Source organism: Chrysochloris asiatica, unplaced genomic scaffold (assembly GCF_000296735.1).
Source record: "Chrysochloris asiatica unplaced genomic scaffold, ChrAsi1.0 scaffold00329, whole genome shotgun sequence".
Taxonomy (NCBI): domain Eukaryota; kingdom Metazoa; phylum Chordata; class Mammalia; order Afrosoricida; family Chrysochloridae; genus Chrysochloris; species Chrysochloris asiatica.
The window spans coordinates 1048858-1055580 of NW_006408847.1; the positions used below are offsets into that span (position 1 = coordinate 1048858).

Below are 6723 nucleotides of genomic sequence, written 5' to 3' on the forward strand. Positions count from 1 at the left end.
TTGACACAGACCATACTATCCCACCACCTTCAATCACACTCATTAATGTCTTCTGAACTTTTCCAACTTGTTGAATGTGTAGTAGTATTTCATTGTGCTTTTAACTGTGGTTCCCTGATTGCTGATGCAATTGAGCACCTTCTCATACATCTACTAGACATTTGGATTTTCTTTTTTGTGAAGTGCAATTATAATCGTTTTAATGCCAAATTTCTGAGATGCCTCACTTCCCAGTATTCTTGAATAATGTATTACAAGTAAGGTAATAGCAAATAGTTATATAGATGTGGGGAGTTCATTCCAAAATAAGAGTAAGTATAGTTTACCTAATCATATGAATTTGATCATAAACTTCTTAAAAGTAGGACTATCTGACTATATTTTTTAAATGCATTTTTTTACCTTCCTGAATAATACTACGCTTTTACCTATAAAAATCTTGCTGCCGCTGCATACTGAAATTCTTCATAGTAGTTTTGTTCTGGTTGTGTTTTATTTCTCTCCACTTTATTCTCTTGAATTTCTGAAACTAAACCCTCTGCTGTCTTTGCTGCTTTCAATTTTTAATACAAATTGTTTCCGGCAACACAGATTCCTCCACCCCCACCCCACCCCACACACACTTCATTTATCAGGTTCATTGATTTTTCAAAAATTACGGTGGCTTTGTCTTTCCTCCTAAACTTTCTATTAAACTATGTGGGTAATTGTTTCCCTTCATTAACATCAAATAAATACCATCCATGTCACTGCCTGGCAAATTTGCCCAATTTATTACAGTGAATTGTTTGCATTTTACTATCTATAAGTTCTCTGTATGGAATCAGTGGTAATTTAAAACTGTCCAGACTCATGGCCACTCTGTGTGCAGAGCAGAACTGCTCCCTAGGATTTTCCAAGACTGACTTTTCAGAAATAGATCACCAAGCCTGTCTTCCAAGGCACCTCTAGATGGGTTCCAACTACTAACCTTTTGGCTAGTAGTCAAACACTTAAACTGTTTACACCACCCAAGATGGAGCAAAGGGAAACATAGAATCATTAAATTACTTCCCCAGAGTCATCTACTTCAATCTCCAAATACTATACTCTTGCCATTATATCATACTGATGCTCTCAGCCTCCCAAATCAATAAATTCATTCCCAAGACTATGAAGTATTGTCCATTTCCACACGGCAAATCTAGTTTACCATTGAATCTTTTGTTGTTAAGTGTTGTTGAGTCATTTCCAACTCATAGCAACCCTATGTAGGGTTTCCGATGAGTGGCTGGTGAATTTGAACCGCAGGTACTTTATTTTAAACTGTTAGTATCCAAAAAGGATTGATCTAAACGAAACTTTTAAAAAGATAAATGTAAATAATATCACAGCTAAAAAGAACAGGCCACCAATTACTCATGCAAGCTCAGGCTGAAGCTAAAGAAAATTAAAGCAAGTCCATGAGAACCAAAATATGACCTTGAATATATCCTACCTGAATTTAGAGACTTGTCTCAACAACAAATTTGATGCAATTGGACATTAATGATCAAAGACCAGAAGAGTTGTGGGATGACATCAACAGAACCATACAGGAAGAGAGCAAAAGGTTATTAAAAAGACAGGAAAGAAAGAAAAAACCAAAATAGATGTCAGAAGAGACTCTTAAACTTACTGTTGAGCATAGAGAAGCTAAAGCTAATGAAAGAAATGAGGACGTAAAAGAGCTGAGCTAAAAATGTAAAGGGCAGCTCCAGAAGACAAAGTCAAATATTATAATGAAATGTGCAAAGACCTCAGATTGGAAAACTAAAAGGAGATATCATGCTCAGCATTTCTCAAGCTGAAAGATCTGAAGAAAATATTCAAGCCTCAACTTGAGATATTGAAGGACTCCATGGGAAAATTATTAAATGATGCAGAAAGAATCAAAAGAATATGGAAGGAATGGTCGATGCTCAACCATTTCTAGAGGCAGCCTATAATCAAGAACTGATGGTACTGCTCACCCAGGAGACATCAAGGCAAGTTGTCGGGTTCCCTCAGGGCAAACCCCCTTCCAAGGCTAACAAGGGGAATATATGAGCAGACATGGGCTCTAACTGGTGACCACGTTGGTCACCAATAAGGGGAAGTGAGGGAAAAACAACAATGAAGCCGTGAGCTAAGTTCTACCACATTCAGTAGACTTCTGTGAACCCTGGTGAAGACCTTGTTGGCCAGCAGTGTGGCAAGACCTGGGGACTCTTGGGCCCAGAGTCAGTGACATAGTCACAGAGGACTAGAGTGGAGAGTGAAGCGTCCAGCTGATAAGAAGTGAGAGCATATGCACAAGAACATCCACAGTTATAGAAAATATCCACTTGACCTGGCTTCAATGACTGGATAATCAGAACTCAACTAGATGAAAGAAGAGGAAAAAAAGAGAAATCTGATACAGTTTGATGAACTTGACCTACATCTATGGATGCAGTAGCTCAAAAGAGGGAACAAATCTTTACAGAGAGGATCATTCCCACCCCCTCTATACATAGGGTACACAGGGATGGGCAACTTGGACATTGGCTACCCAAAATGGGGGGCTATAAAGTCAAGAAGTGACTAACTTACAAGCTTTCAAGAGGTAGCCTAAATGCAGAGGGCACAGGGGAAGGTAGAATCTCCACTGAGTAGAATCCAATCTGTCTGGGCTGGGCTGATGAAAGGAAAAGGGAACAGCACTCATGTGGCACAATAGTGAATAATTGTTAGCAGGACAGACTGTGAGGGTTGGAAATGTAAAGGTAGATGTTTGTAGCAAAACGGGGGGGAGTGGTTGACTTTGCAGTCCAGGAGCAGAGGTTCCTGGGACCATCAAAGGAGAAGAGCAGAGTGCAGGACACTACCCAAAGAAGCAGTGATGCCAGAGATGGAGGCAGAAACAATGATGATGTGTAGAGATGGAGAGGTTGGGGACTCTAGACTCAGAAAGGGAGAGGGGCTGTGTGCTGATGACCGAGGGGTAGGCTTGCAAGGTATACCCTTTGGCTGAATGATGATGCACGCAGGGAATTGCATGACAATGAAATGATAACCGATAGGATGAATGTAAAGCTAATGTCCTCCCATGTAAACTATCACATAATTCACAATAAAACATGTAAAAAAAAGAACTGATGGTACTAAAGGAAAAAGACCACACTGCACTGAATGCATTAGCAAAAGACAAGTTTCCGGGAATTGATGGAATACAAATTAAGATATTTCAACAAACTGATGCAGCACTGGAGGTGCTCACTCATCTATGCCAAGACATTTGGAAGACAACTACCTGGCCAACCATTTGGAAGAGATCCATATTTGTGGCCATTCCAAAGAAAGGTGACACAATGGAGTGAGGAAATCATCAAACAATATGATTATTATCATATGCAAGTAACATTTTGCTGTAGAAAATTCAAAAACAATTGACAAGGAGCTGCCAGAATTTCAATACGGATACAGAAGAGGACATGGAACAAGGAATATCACTGCTTACGTCAGATGAATCTTAGCTAAATGCTGAGAATACCAAAAGAATGATTATTTGTGCTTGTTGACTATGCAAAGGCTGTGTGGATCATGACAAACTATGGCTAACAATGCAAAGAGCAGGTATTCCAGAACACTTAATTGTGCTCATTAGGAATCTGTACATAGACCAAGTTCCTCTCAAGCACAATCTTTTTTAAAAAAGAGGCAGTTGTTCAGAAAGAACAAAGGGATAGTGAATGTTTTAAAATCAGGAAAAGTGTGCATCAGGGTTGTATCTTTACACCATACTTATTCAGTCTGTTTGCTGAGCAAATAATCTAAGAAACTGGATTATATGAAGAGGAACATGGCATCAGGATTAGAGGATATCATCGATATGCAGATGATACAACCTTGCTTGCTGGAAGTGGAGAGGGATTGAAATACTTGCTGATGAAGATCAAAGATTACAGCCTTCAGTATGGATTGCACTGCAATGTAAAACAAACAAAAATCCTCACAACTGGACCAATTAGTAACATCATGATAAATGGAGAAAAGAATGAAGCTATCAAAGACTTCATTTTGCTTAAATCCACTATCATTCATCACTCAAGGAAGCAGCAGTCAAGAAATCAATAAGTATATTTACTGCATTAGGCAAATCTGCTGCACAAGACCTCTTTAAAGTATTAAAGAGCAAAGATATAAATTTGAGGACTAAAGTGTGCCTGACCCTAGTCATGGTATTTTTGATTGCCTCTTATGCCTGTGAAAGTTGGATAACGAATAAGGAAGACCTTAAAAAATTGATTCACTTGAAGTATGGTGTTGCAGAAGAATATTAAAGTACCATGGCTTTTTTTCCTCCCTGGCTTCCTGAGCATCTGTCACCATCATTAGTGACACAGTAACTATCTGGACCAAGAAGTTCATGACCAACAGACTACTACTGTGGAACCAATGGTCATTGGTGTCCTTCACCCTGGGAAGGCAATACTACCTAAGACAGAAATTTGAGGAAAACTTACCAAAATGTATAAGATGACACGAGATAGCATCTTTGTGTTTGGATTCAGAACCCATTTTGGTGGTGGCAAGCCTACTGGTGTTGGCCTAATTTATGCTTCCTTGGATTATGCAAAAAAATTTTACCCAAACACAGACTTGCAAGATGTGACCAGTATGAGAAGAAAAAAACCAAGAAAACAACTGCAAGGAATGCAAAAACAGAATGAAGAAAGTTAATTAAGGGGACTGACTACAAAAGCCAATGCTGGTGCTGGCAAAAATAAGGAATAAAGATTTGCTGTGAATTGATCTGCAATGATAGTGTGTATTTTTCACCAGAGGGTTAATAAACAAAAAAAACTAAAAAAAAAAAACCACACCATAGACTTCCAGAACAAACAAATTTATCTTGTACAGATAGAATATTTCTTGGGAGGGAGAATAGAGAGACTTTGTCACTCATTCTTTGACATGTTGTCAGGAGGGATCAGTCCCTTGAGAAGGACATCATACTTGGTAAAGTGGAGGGTCCGGAAAAAAGAGGATGACCCCTAAGGAGATGGATTGGAACAGTAACAGTAACAATGGTGAGACTAGCATAGGGCCGGCAGTGTTTAGTCCTGTTGTGCCTAGAGTTGCTAGAGTAATGACTGACTGGTGGTGGTGATGTGCTGTGGAGTCAGTTCCGACTCATAGCGACCCTGTACAGGTTTTCCGAGGCTATAAATCTCTATGGGAGCAGAACGCCTCATCTTTCTCCTGCGGAACAGTTGGTAGTTTTGAACTGCTGACCTTAAGGTTAGCAGCTCAATTCAGAACCACTACCATAGCTCCGGTTGCGTAGTGGTTACGAATCGGGCTGTAAACCAAAAGGTCAGCAGTTCGAAACTACCAGCGGTTCCGTGGGAGAAAAATGAGGCGTTCTGCTCCCGTAAAGATTTGCAGCCTCGGAAACCCTGTACGGGGTCGCTATGAGTCAAAACTGACTCCACGGCACATAACAACAACAACCATAGCTCCGGTAACTGACTGTTGTTGTTAAGTACTGCGGAGTCGGTTCCGACTCATAGTGACCCTGCACAGGGTTTCCGAGGCTATAAATCTTTGTAGGAGCAGAAAGCCTCATCTTTCTCCCTCGGAACTGCTGATAGTTTCGAACTGCCAACCTTGAGGTTAGCAGCCCAATTCATAATCACTATGCTACCAGAGCTCCTTAGTAACTGACTAGACAGAAAGCAACCACAACCATCCTAGATGCTATGAGAAATAGAGAGGCAGCGGTCTCTGCTATGACTAACATCATAATAACTTGCCATCATACTAGATGCTGTTATTCTTTTATTTTATCAACATAAAACCGTTCTCTATAGCAGATGTTTTGGTTTAAGCATAACATGAATATTATAGTCTGGGAGTCAACTTATATAATAGCATAGGAAACAACCTCATAATTAATGTTAAACATGAGATATCTATAGATTAGATAGACAGATACACAGATATATAGAAAGAGATGTATCTTTTCCTTAAACTTTGTTGGCCAATTGCCACTTTACAGGATCTCTTAATCAGAATATAATCTTCTCTCTTCCTAGATCTCTTCCAATCACACTGTATTTGCTATTCTAACTCAAACACCTGTCTCAAATCTCTCCAGAGAAGATTTGGGGACTCCTGAGTCCATGAACAGCCATGGAGGGCTAGAGCTGAGAGTGAAGCATCCAGCTGATATGAAGTGATGGGAGACACACAAGAACGCCCAAACTTACAGATAGTACCTATTCAACCTAGCTTCAATAGCTTGATGATCAGAACTCGACTTGGAGGAAGATTAAGAAAATTGATATAGGAAGCAAGTGTAAAGTGCTACAATTTGATGAACTCAACCTATACTTATGGATATAGTAGCTCAAAATACCAACTGAGAGGTATTTGACCTTCACATCAAAGGTCAAATCTATCCCCTCTGTATACAGGGTTGATAGGGATAGGCAACTTAGTCATTAGCTACCTAAAATTGGGGGCGATGACTATAAAGGCACAAAGTGGCTGACCTGCAAGTTTTCCAGAGGGAGTTTCATTTCAGAGTGTGAGGGGGAAGATAGAATCCCCACTGAATAGATTTCCTCATCTACATGGGTCTGGTGAAAGGAGATGGGGATAGGATTAATTTGATTCAATGGTGGCTGGTGGCTGGTGGCTGTGTGCCGTGGAGTTGGTTCCGACTCATGGTGACCC

The 6723-nt window shown here is 40.0% G+C and overlaps 1 pseudogene; it reads left to right on the top strand.

The window, feature by feature from the left end:
* Positions 1-4776, top strand: part of LOC102840557 — a 12724-nt pseudogene extending 7948 nt beyond the window's left edge.
* Positions 4777-6723: the final 1947 nt, after the last annotated feature.